The following is a 13,880-nucleotide window of genomic DNA, read 5'->3' on the forward strand; positions in this document are numbered from 1 at the left end:
AGCCTACAGCACCCGGTATTCCCAGGCGGTCTCCCATCCAAGTACTAACCATGCCTGACCTTGCTTAGCTTCCAAGATCAGATGAGATTGGGCATGTGCAGGGTAACAGCAGCATAGCAAATATACACCAGAGAGCTGCATTTTCTCGCCCTCCCCTTACTTGGGAGTGGTGCAAGGAACATCCCACTATACAGGAAACAATCACAGAGTGCCACAAGATGGTTACCATCTCACCCCCAAAAGCAAGAATACTGTTCACTGTTCAAACTGATTTTACCTGTGTTGCCATAGTAACAGGGGATATCTAGGTCACTGTCATCATAGCAGCATCCAGCTTGATGGCAGGCTGCTGCATCACGGACATCTGCACAATAGATTTTCCTACCCACAACTTGACATTGTTCCAGCATTTGAATACCTGAGGCAGCTAAAGACAGAAATAGACTGCTTAATGAGGAGTTAATCCAAGAGGAATACACTGCACAAATTCAGCCTCATCTCCACTATTTCCAGATGCACATCATCCAACACACTGCTGTGCCAACATTGCAAGAGAATTTATGGCGGCAGGTTCATGCCACATGTGGTCAGTTTCATCTCCAGTGTTAAATACTCATGGATTTTAGATGCTGGAGCAAATAAATAATTTTCAACCCGAGGACTTTCACCATATGCACTCATGATCTCTCAGTTTGGGAGCCACCCATTTTCAATATCCTACTTCCTGTTTTGCGCTGAATGAAAATGCTTTCTTGACATCTTCACTATCATTTATTAAACAGTGCCACTGTCGCTTCTGATGGTTGCTCAAGAGCTCAACATGCTAAAGCAAGCAAGGGATCTTCCACTGCAGCTTCCATGCATGCTTTGCAAGCGCAGAATCAAAACCAAGCTTTCAGCCTAGATTTAATAGTATCTTGCAAGATTTGAGGTCTCTCTTCATCGCCTACTAGTTAGATTCCCAGCAAAATGAACAGCATTTGCTACAGGGAATTAGGTTTGCCTCTCCTTATATTCTTGATTGTGCAGGACTGGAAAATGGGAATATCTAGAAACCCTAGCTTCTTCCCCCCCTCCCCTGGTTTCTAGATATTCTCATTTTAATCTGCAAGTCATTGACTAGTTAAAGGACTAGTTAAAGGAAAGCAATGCAGAAAACATTATACATACCAATGAAATACTGAGGATAGAATGGAATCACCGGGCGCACCACGCCAGGCTGCGGCACCGGGCGCACCACGCCAGGCTGCGGCACCGGGCGCACCACGCCAGGCTGCGGCACCGGGCGCACCACGCCAGGCTGCGGCACCGGGCGCACCACGCCAGGCTGCGGCACCGGGCGCACCACGCCAGGCTGCGGCACCGGGCCTTGTGGCTTAGGACAAATCATAACGATGTCATGGCTCATTCCAACTCTTCCATTGCTCAAAATTTCTTCCACACGGACTTTCAAGTTCTTATGGCCATCCTGCAGGAGACATGGAAGACAGTCAGAATGCACTAAGAAATGAAGTTACAAATTCTTTCCCCCAGCAACTGTTTGAAATACTCAACATTTATTGTGAAAGGGTTTTAAATCCACTGAACTCAAGTCTAGTTAGGATTTCTAAAGCTACCCTACTGCATCCCTAAGTGACCTTTTGAGAGCCGAAAGCAGTAAAATGGCAGGAGCAACTGTCACCTGCTCCTTCTTCCTGCGTGACACCTGCATATCATGCCTCTCTCTTCCTTCAAATCCCTCCTCAAACCACCCTTTTATGAGCTTTATTTCAGCAGGGAATGGCTTTAAGTATGCCAAGTCAATGAACCCATACTATTTCCCCATTTGCCCCTGCATTAGTTTCCTTATTATTTCCTCTTTGCAAGTTCCTTGTAACAAGAACTTCTCTGCTGCACAATAGTGGTGCAGCATAAGGTTTTTTCCTGGATCTTTCTACATTGGAATGCAGGAGACAATAAGATCCTCTTACAACAGTGTTGAGGCAACCAGTTGACCACCACCTTCTTGATCTCAGATCTCCTGATTGCCCACTGCCATCCCATCCCATCCCATCCTTGTATGATTGCACATGCTTCCTAAACTGACAGCAGGGGAGGGACAGATATAAGCAGGACCTCACCTTCTTCAGCACATGACAGCCACTATAGCCAGCAGAAAACACCACTGCCCCATCATCATCAACAGTGATCCAGTGAAGGCAGATGGAACAATTTGTTACTTCAAAGGCTGTCCCAAATTCATCTGCAGAGAATAGATAGATCCAATTAATCTATCAGTTAGAACAGTTAGATCCAATGAATAGCTGCAAGGAGAGAATCCTACCAGAGTTGATATTGTGAGTTGAGGGAAGGGGTAGATCTGGTACTATCCCCCACCCATTCTGAAACCACACAATAAAAGCTCTATTAGGACATAGACATGGAACCAGTGACATAAAACAGCATTGCAAATTAAGTATCCCCAGAAGTGAGATATCACTACCCCACTTTAAAAAAAAAATAGGTTCTTCTGTCCACACACACCTAGGTCAGTCATTTGTAGCCTTAAAATTACAACTCCAGTAAAAGCTTTCCTGAGTCAATAGCTGCTTACTTGTGGCAAGTAACAGTTTGTAAACTACAATATCCATAAAACACACCAAAAACTCTTTTGTTTTACCTAGCCAATCTACTTTCAGTTCTTAAACTGAACAACAGTCAAGACAACCTCTCAGTTCTCCTTTATGTGAATATGGTAAGCAGAAGCAGGCAATGTTTGCAGTTGAGACCCAATTAGGGGTCATACCTGCTTTAAAAAAAGTGCTGCAACCTGCCCATAAGCAGTGACAGACTGAGGGCCCAATCCTAGCCAACATTTCAGCACCGGTTCCGCTGCAACGCAGCCCCAAGTTATGTGAACAAATGTTCCCATACCTTGAGAAGGCCTATGTGACTGCCTTCCCACCACAGAATGCAGTGCACACTCATAGGCACTGCTGGACCGGCACTGGAAAATTAGATAGGATTGGGTCCTGAGCCTGATCAAATCAAAGTTGTAAAGTCTATTCATCCATGCCAATTACTTCATAACAGGCCACATCAATATGCACCAGATGCTGAGAAAACCTAAAGTAATCAAAACAGAACACATCACTCTATTTGAGAATATACAGTACTTAAAACTAAGAAGAGCCACACAAAGTACCTCCCTCTGAAGAGCCATAATCAGGTCCCCTAAATTCTGAGATTAGGAGATAAGCAGAACTTCTATTAGAACACTTCCAGAGCAGCTCAACCCTTTTCTTTGTAAGAGGGAAAAAAAGTTTGTCTATTTTTACTTACTGCCCTTGAGAGTAGTTTTAATTTTTGACATACTCAAGAGAGTCAACAACTAGAGTCACTCTCTTTTTCTTACTTATTAGCATTAGAGGCAAGCATTTAGACACCCTAGAGCAGTGATTTTCAACCTTTTTCATCTCACAGCACACTGACAAAGTACTAAAATTGTCAAGGCATGCCATGCTGTTGGTGGGGGGCTCTAATCTCCCAATGGCCCTACTAAAAAATGACCATCCCCCAATCTGCAGACCTGCAGGCACCCCTGCAGACCATTTGCAGCATACCAATGTGCCATGGCAGAGTGGTTGAAAATGGCTGCCCTAGAGGGGTGGTTCTCAAACATAGCACCAGGACCCACTTTAATGAATGAGAATCTGTCAAGACCCACCAGAAGCAAAGTCATGACCAGAAGTGACCCATCAAGCAGGAAAATTTTTAACAAACCTAGGCTGCAATCCTACCCACACTTACCCAGGAGTAAGTCCTATTTACTATCATTGTTACGAGCATATACATAGTAGCCTGTTAAAAGTATAGATCTGTAACATCTCCCCAAATGCAGTCACATACTGTGGTGGCGTCAAGTCTGATATATTAAAAATGCAATATTGAAATGAATGGGGACCCACCCAAAATTGGCTCAGGACCCACAGTTTGAGAAACACTGCTCTAGACCTCCTACCCTAACTCCCAAAGCTACTTTCTCACTCATGTCTCAACTTAGTAGCCAGGTGTGGCTCACTCAGTGGAGAAGTCAGCCGGGAGAGAACCCCAGAAGCTCAGAGCTGGGCTGCAGCGAGGCTGGTCTTCCTCCCACCCTCAGCTACTGAGCCACAAGGTGGTGGGATTAAAGGGCAAGGAGGAGACATTCACCTACAACTTTAAACCGGGCTGCAAAGCCCTGCCTGGGAAACACCAGCAACTGCATGCTGTGTTCCCCGCAGTCATATCTGTGGGGCAGGACGGAGAAGCGGACGCTCAAGACATCGCGCTGCCCGAAGGACCAGCCGCTCAGAAGGCAGAGCGTCCAGGCTGCAGCGCACCTCCAGCCCGCTCCCATGGTCCACGCAGGCGCGCACGCCCTCGTGCCTGTAGCTGAGCAGCCCGTGAGGCGCCCACCGCTCGGGAAGGGGGTTGATCAGCAGCCGGGGAGGGGGGGGAGGGGAGGGGCTGCGAGCCCGCCCAGCAGTTTCGGAGCGGATGAGAGCACGCGAGGGGCCGGGGCAAAAGTGCAGCGCTGAGCCCAAGGGGGAAAGAACCCTGCCCTGCCCCCACAGCCTTCTGGGGCCCCTTGATGCATGGCCTGCCCAGTGAGCCTCCCTCCCTCCCCTCTTTGGGAAGATTTCATTCCCCCCCGCTCTGCGTGTCTTTCATTGGCACCCCTTAGTTATCTGACCAGGCCCTTGCTGAGCAGCGCCCAAGTGAGTCCCCAGTCCTGTGAAACTGATCCTGAAAGATGGGCACCCTGCTCAGGATTTCGCTTTCAGCAAGCCTTTTCTCACCTGCTCTGTGGGCTACAGAAAGGCAACATTGTTGTAGCTGTGCATTTCTTAAAGAGTGTGCTTTAAGAGGCAGGCATTCAACAGGTGCAGCTTCTGCAGGCATGCCATGGAAAGCACTGCCTGCTGAATTTCTGCCTGTCAGGGGGCTGTGAAAGATAAAAGAGCCCTACCAGGAAAAGGGGGGGGGCAACTCCCTTGTTATTGATTATTTGGAGGCTGAATGATGTCCTCACCACTCATTAACTCATTTCTAGCTTGTCATAACCCTTGATGTACAGCAGTGGTTCCCAAACTTTTTAGCACCGGGACCCACTTTTTAAATGACACTATCAGGAGCCACTTAGGTTGAACAGATGTTTTTAAAAAGGAGATCTAAAAAGAAATACTTTATTTATGTGCAAATTAATAAATAGAAAAAAAAGACCCTGAAATGTTTATTTCCCTGTTTTTGCACATACTGTACTTGCAAACTGCAGGAGCCAAGTTCTTTGCAGGGTAATTAGCAGCTACAGTTCAAACCCCAGGGCTTGAGGCAATCAGTAGTCAGACCTTTCCATCACCCTTTAGCGATCCACCAAAAATCAGGTTGCAGGCCACTGCTGGGACCCACAGTTTGGGAACCACTGATATAGTGTTGGCCCCAAACACACTGGTGCTTTGAATCAATGCATATTTTAGTTAGTGAAATGCTTTTCAGCAGTTTGTGGTACTTCAGATGACACTTGGTTCCACTGTGTCAGTGACCACATGATGGGCTCCCCAACCCGACCCAACCCCACTGGGAGTGGATATAGCTGGGGCAGTGTTGCACTAATAGGCAAGATGGGACTGTGCAGCTGCCTGGCCCTTCAAAAGAGGCACAGTTTGGGGAAGGATGGGGCAAAGCAAAGCCCACCGGCAGGGCAAGCTGCTCACTACTGTCTGTGCACAACTGCCAGCTCTAGTGACTCTTGCAAAATGCTATCTGCAAAAGGCAATACTTGGAAAAATGGTTTTTGCAGAAAAAAGGCTTGAAATTACTATAATAGGTGACATCATGAGATGGAATAACCCTGGCTCTAACCTGCCTTGTCATCAGTTCACTGGATGTCTCAGTTCCAACAACTGACCTGTTATCTGACGATAATACCTACCTATGTTACAAAGTTATTGGAAAAATCATTGTGAAACAATTTAAGCTTTGATTGCCCTTTTCTCCATGCAAATGATCCCTTCAATACTAATACTACACACACTTATCTGGGAGTAAACCTGGTTGAACTCAGTAGAATTTTCTTCAGAGTAAACCTGCAGAGAATTGACCATCTCTCTTCACACACAAATCTAAATGCATAGTGTCCACAGGTAGCATCTACAACTCCCAGATAGCTCTGGTGTGGAAGTGGTGTATGAACATGTTAAAAACCTGCACACATGAGATATTCAAACGCCAGTCCTCATCCTTATTCATAGTACTGCCAGCTGACCTGGAATAATGACCTGGCATATTTCTGTGCCTTAAGCATCAGTTTCATCAGAAATTATTAGATAATTAGACTGCTCTGAAGTCTGTCTTCTACTCTGGTTTGTGAAGTGTGGTTCAATGACAGCTACAGGGGTTTTAGGGGTGTTTAAACTGCAGTGGGGCTGGGGGGGGTGATAGAGTTCTGTCCTTCCCTCCCAACTTTGACTACTATTAGTCCTTCACCTTCTAGAGGTTGTCAAACTGGCTCAGAACTTTCTAAGTGCTATGCACAGCCTCTTGGATCCTGCCTCAGGTTCATCTCAGGCAGGAACCCAGCTTTTGAAAACTAGCCTTATACACTTGTGCCCCATTTCATCAACTGTGATGTGCCAGGATGTAGCACTACTTGGGTTCTATTTTACTTTAGAGGACAGCACTGCAGTCTAAGATTTTGCTTTATAAACATGCAGAGTACTCCTTCGACCCAGGCAGCTATCTCACTTGTACCCATATTACTACAATCTAATGTTCTTCGGTTCTCAGAAGACAACTACACCTGTCTCTCTTTATCAATAAGTTGTATGTCAAAGCTGAGTTGGTCTGCTCCAGGTGTCCACCATATGGGGATGACAACATGCCTGTCCCTTTGAATGCCAAGTAGACTGGGCCTCCTCTGTATGGAGTCAAGGCAGAGGCCAGGTCTACCTACTGCTTTGAGTTCTTAGTAGACATGGTCTCCCTACAGGGTATCTAATGGCTATCTAAGGGCAGGGTGGGAGAAGCAGTCTGCCCTGGGTACCAGTGTTACTAGATATGCCACTGCCTTTAGCTGTTCCCTTTCTTGGGCATTCACAGTAGAAAGAGGCCTCACTTACTTTGGTTTTTCTTCTCAGAAGCCACTACATCAGGGGTGCTCGATAGGTGGATCGCAATCTACCGGTAGATCGCGAGGCAAAATGAGTAGATCGCGGAGTGCCGACCCCCCCCTTCAGGTGCCTCTGGGAGGAAACGCCAGGAGTAAGGCCCATTGTACTCAATGGGGCTTACTCCCAGGTAAGTGTGGCTAGGATTGCAGCCTCACAGCCTAATCCTAGGCATGTCTACTCAGGAGTAAGTCCTGTTATACTCAGTGGGGCTCAAGGTACACCAACATACATTGTACACATAAATGTTATATGTTATGATGGCGCGAACATTGTAAAAAAAACTCTGGTAGATCTCCGGGCCTTGCTGGGTTTCAAAGTAGCTCTCGAGCCAAAAAAGTGTGAGCACCCCTGCACTACATGAACTTTTATGAAAAACTCTCAAATCATTTTTTGATGAATCTTCCATTATAGAAAGCATTGTGGAATCCACACCTTTTCTTAGAAATATTGATAACCCTAAATTCATTACCCAAGGCTCCCACCACTATTAACCTGCCTACATGGTTTGGAACCAAGCTGTTAATAATTCTCTGGTCTCAATTCATGGTTATAGTAGTCTGAGAGACACAAACTGCTGAATATACAGCAGAGATTATGTATTCTGGTGTCTCATTAACTAACCTTTACCTTTCACTTCCACCACCATTAGTCATTTCTAAACCCTACCCAGAATGGATGACAAAAATCAAATCTCAGTTGATACCTGATCTGAACCCTATCTGATGCTGCCAAGGAGAGCAGAATCAACCTTCTGTCACTGGTTAAACTAGGCAGGACCATGTTCCTCATTCTCTAAGCTATACTTTGGAAATTCAATCCAAATCTCAATTTATATTTTTTTTCCATAGACCGGTTTGGCCTGGATCACCCTCTTTAAAGGGTAAAGAGGTAGCTTTAAGGAAGGTTCCTATTTCTGTTTTATAGAAACACAGCTTGTTTCATTCCATAGCCAGAAGAAGGCTAGATAATAGTTGTAAGAGTCTACAAAGGAAGCCATTGCATTTCCATGTTCACAGGTACGTGTGTGTGTGGGGGGAAACATGCCATTTTCCAACACTGAATCTATGCTACAAGGAGTCAGGCACAAGAGTGTATCACAGATAAGAGGAAGCCATCTCTCATAGGACATGGAAACGTAGTAAAAGATGAAGCCGATGATGAATTTCTGAGATGATGCAAGCCAGATCAAGTTCTCATATCAGTGAGGCAACTGGCATGTTGCAGCAAGAAATTCATTAGAAGCACATTGAGTTTACAGCATTTATTGACATACTTCATTATATTAGAATTGTGTCAGCATTCTTTTCTTCCAGATCACAAGCGCCACAAACAGAATACAACCCACCAATGGAAGCACCACCAAGAGCATCAGTGTCAGGTCTGTACCAGAGGCCATATCTGTGGAGGAGAGAGATGTCAACAATCCCACATTTGCACCTTGTGAAGCAACTAGCTCTGCTACCTCTTGCCAAAGATGCAGGAGGACCTGTCCCATTGCAGACCCCAGCTATTTTATTGGAGAAAGGCAGCTATAGCCTCAGCATGAGCCTGGAAGATTAACACTGTAAGCCAGTGTTTCTCAAACTGTGGGTCAGGACCCACTAGGTGGGTCCCCATTTATTTCAATATTTTATTTTTAATAGATTAGACTTGATACTACGATAGTGTGTGACTGCATTTGGGGAAATGTTACAGACCTGTACTTTTAACAAGCTACTATGCATATTCTTTTAACAATGAGACTTACTCCTGGGTAAGTGTGGGTAGGATTGCAGCCTAGGATTGTTAAATGTTCCTGCTTGATGATGTCACTTCCAGCCATGACATCACTTCCAGTGGTCCTGACATTCTCATTCTAAAAAGTGGGTTCTGGTGCTAAATGTGTGAGAATCACTGCTGTAAGCTGTATTCTGCCTTTGCTGCATTTTTTTGGGGGAGAGGGGAGATTTAGATGGTTACCCAACATTATCTTTGCAAGTGATTGGAGGTAGAGGAAAGCATTAGGATTCAGGAACAGAGGATCCTGAACATTAGGATTCTGAATATAGCTGCTCTCAGGCTGTCTAGTGTTAATGTTAGTCTTGGTCACCCATTCCATCTGTATGGATAGTGACTACCAGAGTCTGGACTAGGGCTCTAGTGCTAGGTGAGAAAGAAAGCCCACTGATATTTTGCTAGCACTACTGGTGCCCTATCATCTCATTATACCCCCCCCCCCTTCTAGTTTTCTCCCTCAGGCACCAAGATGTTTTGATGTGCTTCTTCAGCAAAAGTTACTATGCTGTGCTATGTTTAACTCAATAGGTTCCATTACTATAGCCAACACTTACCTTTCTCCTCTTTGACTTGTTTCTCAGGAGACTGTCTGCTTCCCTGAAAGATGACAGCTCCATGAGTGCTTACGATGTTCGAGGATTCCATCTCATTGATCTCCAAATACCGACGGTTTCCTAAACAGTAGATTGGCAAGAAAAATACTTGGTTCAGTCAGACCATCTCCTGTACCATTTAAGTTTTAGGGAAGTGAGGAGGAAACAAGCATAGTAGTTGCTTGTCATGGTTTCTATAGTTCAAGTCTAGCAACCCATTTGTGTGCCCAGTGAGTAGAGACATACTGTGGACGGCATGTGCTTCAGAGGCAGCACCTAGTTCTCTCCCACCAGTAAGCTATAGCCAGGCCCCATCAATATCTGTATTCCAGAAAGATTTTTAGTCTATTGGTCTTGAGAGCAAATGCTTACCATTCATTCATAGTCTCTGTATATTTTTTCTCTTTTCTAGGGCCATAGGCCTCTTCCACAGTTTCAAAGTTACCAATATTAATTTGAGTTATGAGCAATAAACCAGATATATAGCAGGTACTGCTAGGAAAGCACATGTGTTCAAAAATTCCTTTGAGAAGATCAGCAAGGTTCTTACTTGTAGCCACTGGCATTTGGCATGGAATCCTGCAGTGTTCCCGCTGTGAAGTGTGGCAAACAGATACACTGCAGAACAAGTACACCTAAAAAGGTGAGAAGTTGTTTTGCATTAGGTAGCCCTGCTATGACAGGAGTATACCAGCCTTAGCCTTATCTCTTACAAATAGTTGACTTCTCATTCACTGCAAATATGTTTTAGATTTATGAACAGTGGAGATTATGGCATCATAGCTATGAGGTCATCCTTAGTTATGCTCTTTCTTGGTCTGATCAAGCAAGACACTCAGGCTAAGTCCAGAAGCTAGCAGGAACTAGGTAGTCTACCAGAAGTTGGTTAATGATCTGTCAAGCAGAACAGACCTACCATTGCTCATCACTGCGCTACTTGCTATGCTAGCAACTAAACTATGAAAATAAAGCTGATCAGGTATGTTTATACTACTGCAAAATTTTGCAAATTAAAGACTTGGACTAATCCAACTGGTGATACTAATCTCACTCCAAGGACCAACTTTTAAAACCCAGGTCAGATACAGTGTCAGGATGCAAGCATCCACATCAATAAGTGCTTCTAATACATTTTACATCCCCATAGGATATTTTTATTGCTCTAGCCCAAATATTATGATGGGGTTCCTCCCCATATACTGTACAGTGATCTTCAATTTAACAGGGTAATCAGGGAAAGGGGCATCTGTTAAATCAATGGTTCACCACCTACCAATCCATCAAGCACTGATTGAGGAGAAGAATCCACAAAGGAAGAATCCACAAATGCAAAGGTGGAAATGATGAAGCGCTGGTAGTGGGTGGGAAAGGGCAGCTCAGATGTAGCAGGCCCCATGGACACCAGCTGGGTTCTGTAGTTGTCTCCTTCAAATGGGCACCTGGGAACAAAAGGCATTGCCATCCCATAAGATCACTTGCATCAAACCACTGAACACAACAGCCAGCTTTCCTTCTACTCACCCGGCCACCAGGATTGGCCATTGCAGCTGCTCAAGAGGATTAGCACTTGGGGTGGCCCAGCACTCATGCAGAACCAGAACCAGAGATGGATCCAACCTCTGCAGAATGCGAACCTCCACATGCACAGGATCCCGGAGCACCTTCACCACAGGGTAATCTGTATCTGAGTAATAGGAGCTGTAACTGGAATCTGAGGACAAGAGGATCAAAATTAATGGCTGTTTGTGGGCCAAGGAGAAGAGGCCATCTGTTGTTGTAGCAGGTTCAGGAGTGCCTTTACCTTCAGCAATGCGCAGCTCGAGCCGGAGAGGGCCCACCTGAACAATGGGTGCTGGGGTGGGAGGCAAGACAATTTCAACCTGAACTGGCAGGAAGTCAGTAGCATTGTAGATGCAACGAGCGTCGAGACTGAACACAGAAGAGACAAGATAGACTATTATGTCCCATTTCCAAGTCATATTTGTGCAACTGATCATGTCAGAACACTATGCTCCCTTCCTCTCCCTCGAGAGAAGTAGGCATCCTTTGCAAGTGTGATCTTGGTTGAACCCTGTTATGTTTCAAAGACTGACCATTTATGGCCCTCCAAGAGCACCATTCATGCAATACTCCAGTTGTACACACACCAAATCAGAGTAGGGATTATACTGAAAGAAAGATAGTATGCAAGTCTGACTAGGCTCTGGTCAGGAATTCCACCAGCAACAGGGTCTCAAAATTAATCCTAATTAAAGATTCAGCATATAGTTTAATAGAAGGGCAACGGTTGCACCAAGGCATAGAAAAATTCAACTTACATGAAGGTACTGTCCCGTGTGATGGAACCATCTGGCCCATTTAAGATGTCAATGCCGGAAACCAGCTGATTTTCATATACCAATCTACCACCAGTCACCTATAAATGGTAGCACACACACATTTTGCTTTGAGATTCAGGGGAAGAAATCCTCCCTGAGCAACAAGGCTGCATCCTCACCTGGACTGTTGTGCCACAGTGTGTAAGGGGGAAACGGAAGACCAGGAAAGTCTCTGTTTTCTCAACAGGGTCACACCCTGATTGGGCATAGGAGAGCCTGACACTGTCCAGGACAACAGGGTAGTCCAGCATATCTCTGGAGACAGCCAGAATGAAGTGACCATCTTGAAGACACTGAACAGTCACTGCAAGGACAGAGAAAGAGGGATAAGAGTTACAAGATGAACTCTTGTGCAGCCATATCCTGTTTGCTTCCATGTTTTATTCAGGGAGGAGGAAAAGCTCATTCTCCCCCATTTGTGATCAGACCGAAACATTGTTCTGTCACACAAGTTATAACAGTTACTCATTTCCCCAGCGGACTGAGGTGGGTCTGGCACACACAATCTGACTTTCACCCACCTCCCTGCTTCACCTTTCACTGAAAGTTAGTTTGTGCCATGCAAGCTGGGATTCCAGCTAAAGATAGGCTGCCTTAAGGAAGTCTCCCTTGTAGTAAGGCAGAGAGCTCCTTAACCAGGCAGTATGTAGGCTAGTGACAAGGCAACTTACTGAGTAAATGGAAGCCAACCAAGGCTGTAAACCCGGGGGGGGGGGGGGGAAGGATGACACAAGACACCAAAAATCCAACAAAAAGGAAAGAGTGCACATCAAAGGTGAAATCTTGTTATGGGAATGCAATTTGAACCTCTGAATTTTCTACTCCTGAAAATCAGGCTGGCTTCATGATACAGTGAGCTGGCTCAACGCCATGACCTCCATTTATTTGGGGGGGGGGGGAGACAACAACAGGCATGGCTACTGCATCTGGATTTGGCACCCTTTTTTGGGATGCAGAGTTATCACAGAGGCCAAGGTGGAAAATAGCAAGATGTAGTGAAAATATAAGTCACACAACTCAGGAAATACAGAGGGCAGGGTTCATCCACAAAGAATACAAATTTCCTAGTGACAGCAGTTTCTATTCAGTTGGCAATTTTGAGTGCTGCTGATTCAGCTTTCATGTTATCCAAGTCCCCCCAGTGTGTTTTCAGAGCAAGACTTCAGTTTGACAAGCAACATGCAAGAGGTTTTCTGCCTCTAGGGATCATTTCCCACCTCAGCTTGTCTACCAGGAAACTCATGTTGCAAGGTGAATACAGGGCAACACCATTGCCCACTGAACTAGAACTGTACTCTAGAGCATATCCAACACTGCTAAGAGACTAGTAGTTTTGGTGAAGCCCATCCCAATTTCCTCATTGCAGAATCCCCAGTAGGCTTCCAAGGAGTTCTGACATCTGTTTTATGAACAGCTTTTTAAAATTTGCAATTCATCTTAGACTTTTGATAGCATGGGTGTTCAGTCAGCTGATGTTTTGTTTAAGTATGCTAAAACACCCAAGAGATGCCAAGAGTACTAAGCACTCAGTAGTTCTTGTTTGGAGTTTGGAACTGGCCTTTGCAAATATTTGCATCAGTTCCAGAAGCCGGATGTTGAACAAAGAGTAGTAAATATAATTACTACCAAGTAGCTTCCCCAAATAGTTTTCCCCACCCATCATTTTTCAAGGTTTTGCTAGTTATTTGCTTAGCACAAGCAAGATTGACGTGAACCTAGCATTGACTACATCCAAGCCTCACTTGCCCACAAGAACCAAGAGAGTTGAAAGCTCAAAGGAGTTGAAAAATACTTTCTCTTTACCTGTGTTACCATAGTAACATGGAGCAGTTTGGTCCCTGTCATCATAACAGCATCCAGCTTGGGAGCAGGAAGATGGTTCAAGAGCATCTGCACAAGGAATCTTCCCTGATGAAACCTGGCATTGTTCCCATGTTAGAGGG

General features: G+C 45.2%; 1 pseudogene; it reads right to left on the bottom strand.

The window, feature by feature from the left end:
* Nucleotides 1-119, bottom strand: LOC136637452 (5S ribosomal RNA; annotated as a pseudogene).
* Between the last annotated feature and the right edge of the window lie 13,761 nt (nt 120-13,880).

The sequence above is a fragment of the Tiliqua scincoides genome, chromosome 1, assembly GCF_035046505.1.
Source record: "Tiliqua scincoides isolate rTilSci1 chromosome 1, rTilSci1.hap2, whole genome shotgun sequence".
Lineage (NCBI taxonomy): Eukaryota > Metazoa > Chordata > Lepidosauria > Squamata > Scincidae > Tiliqua > Tiliqua scincoides.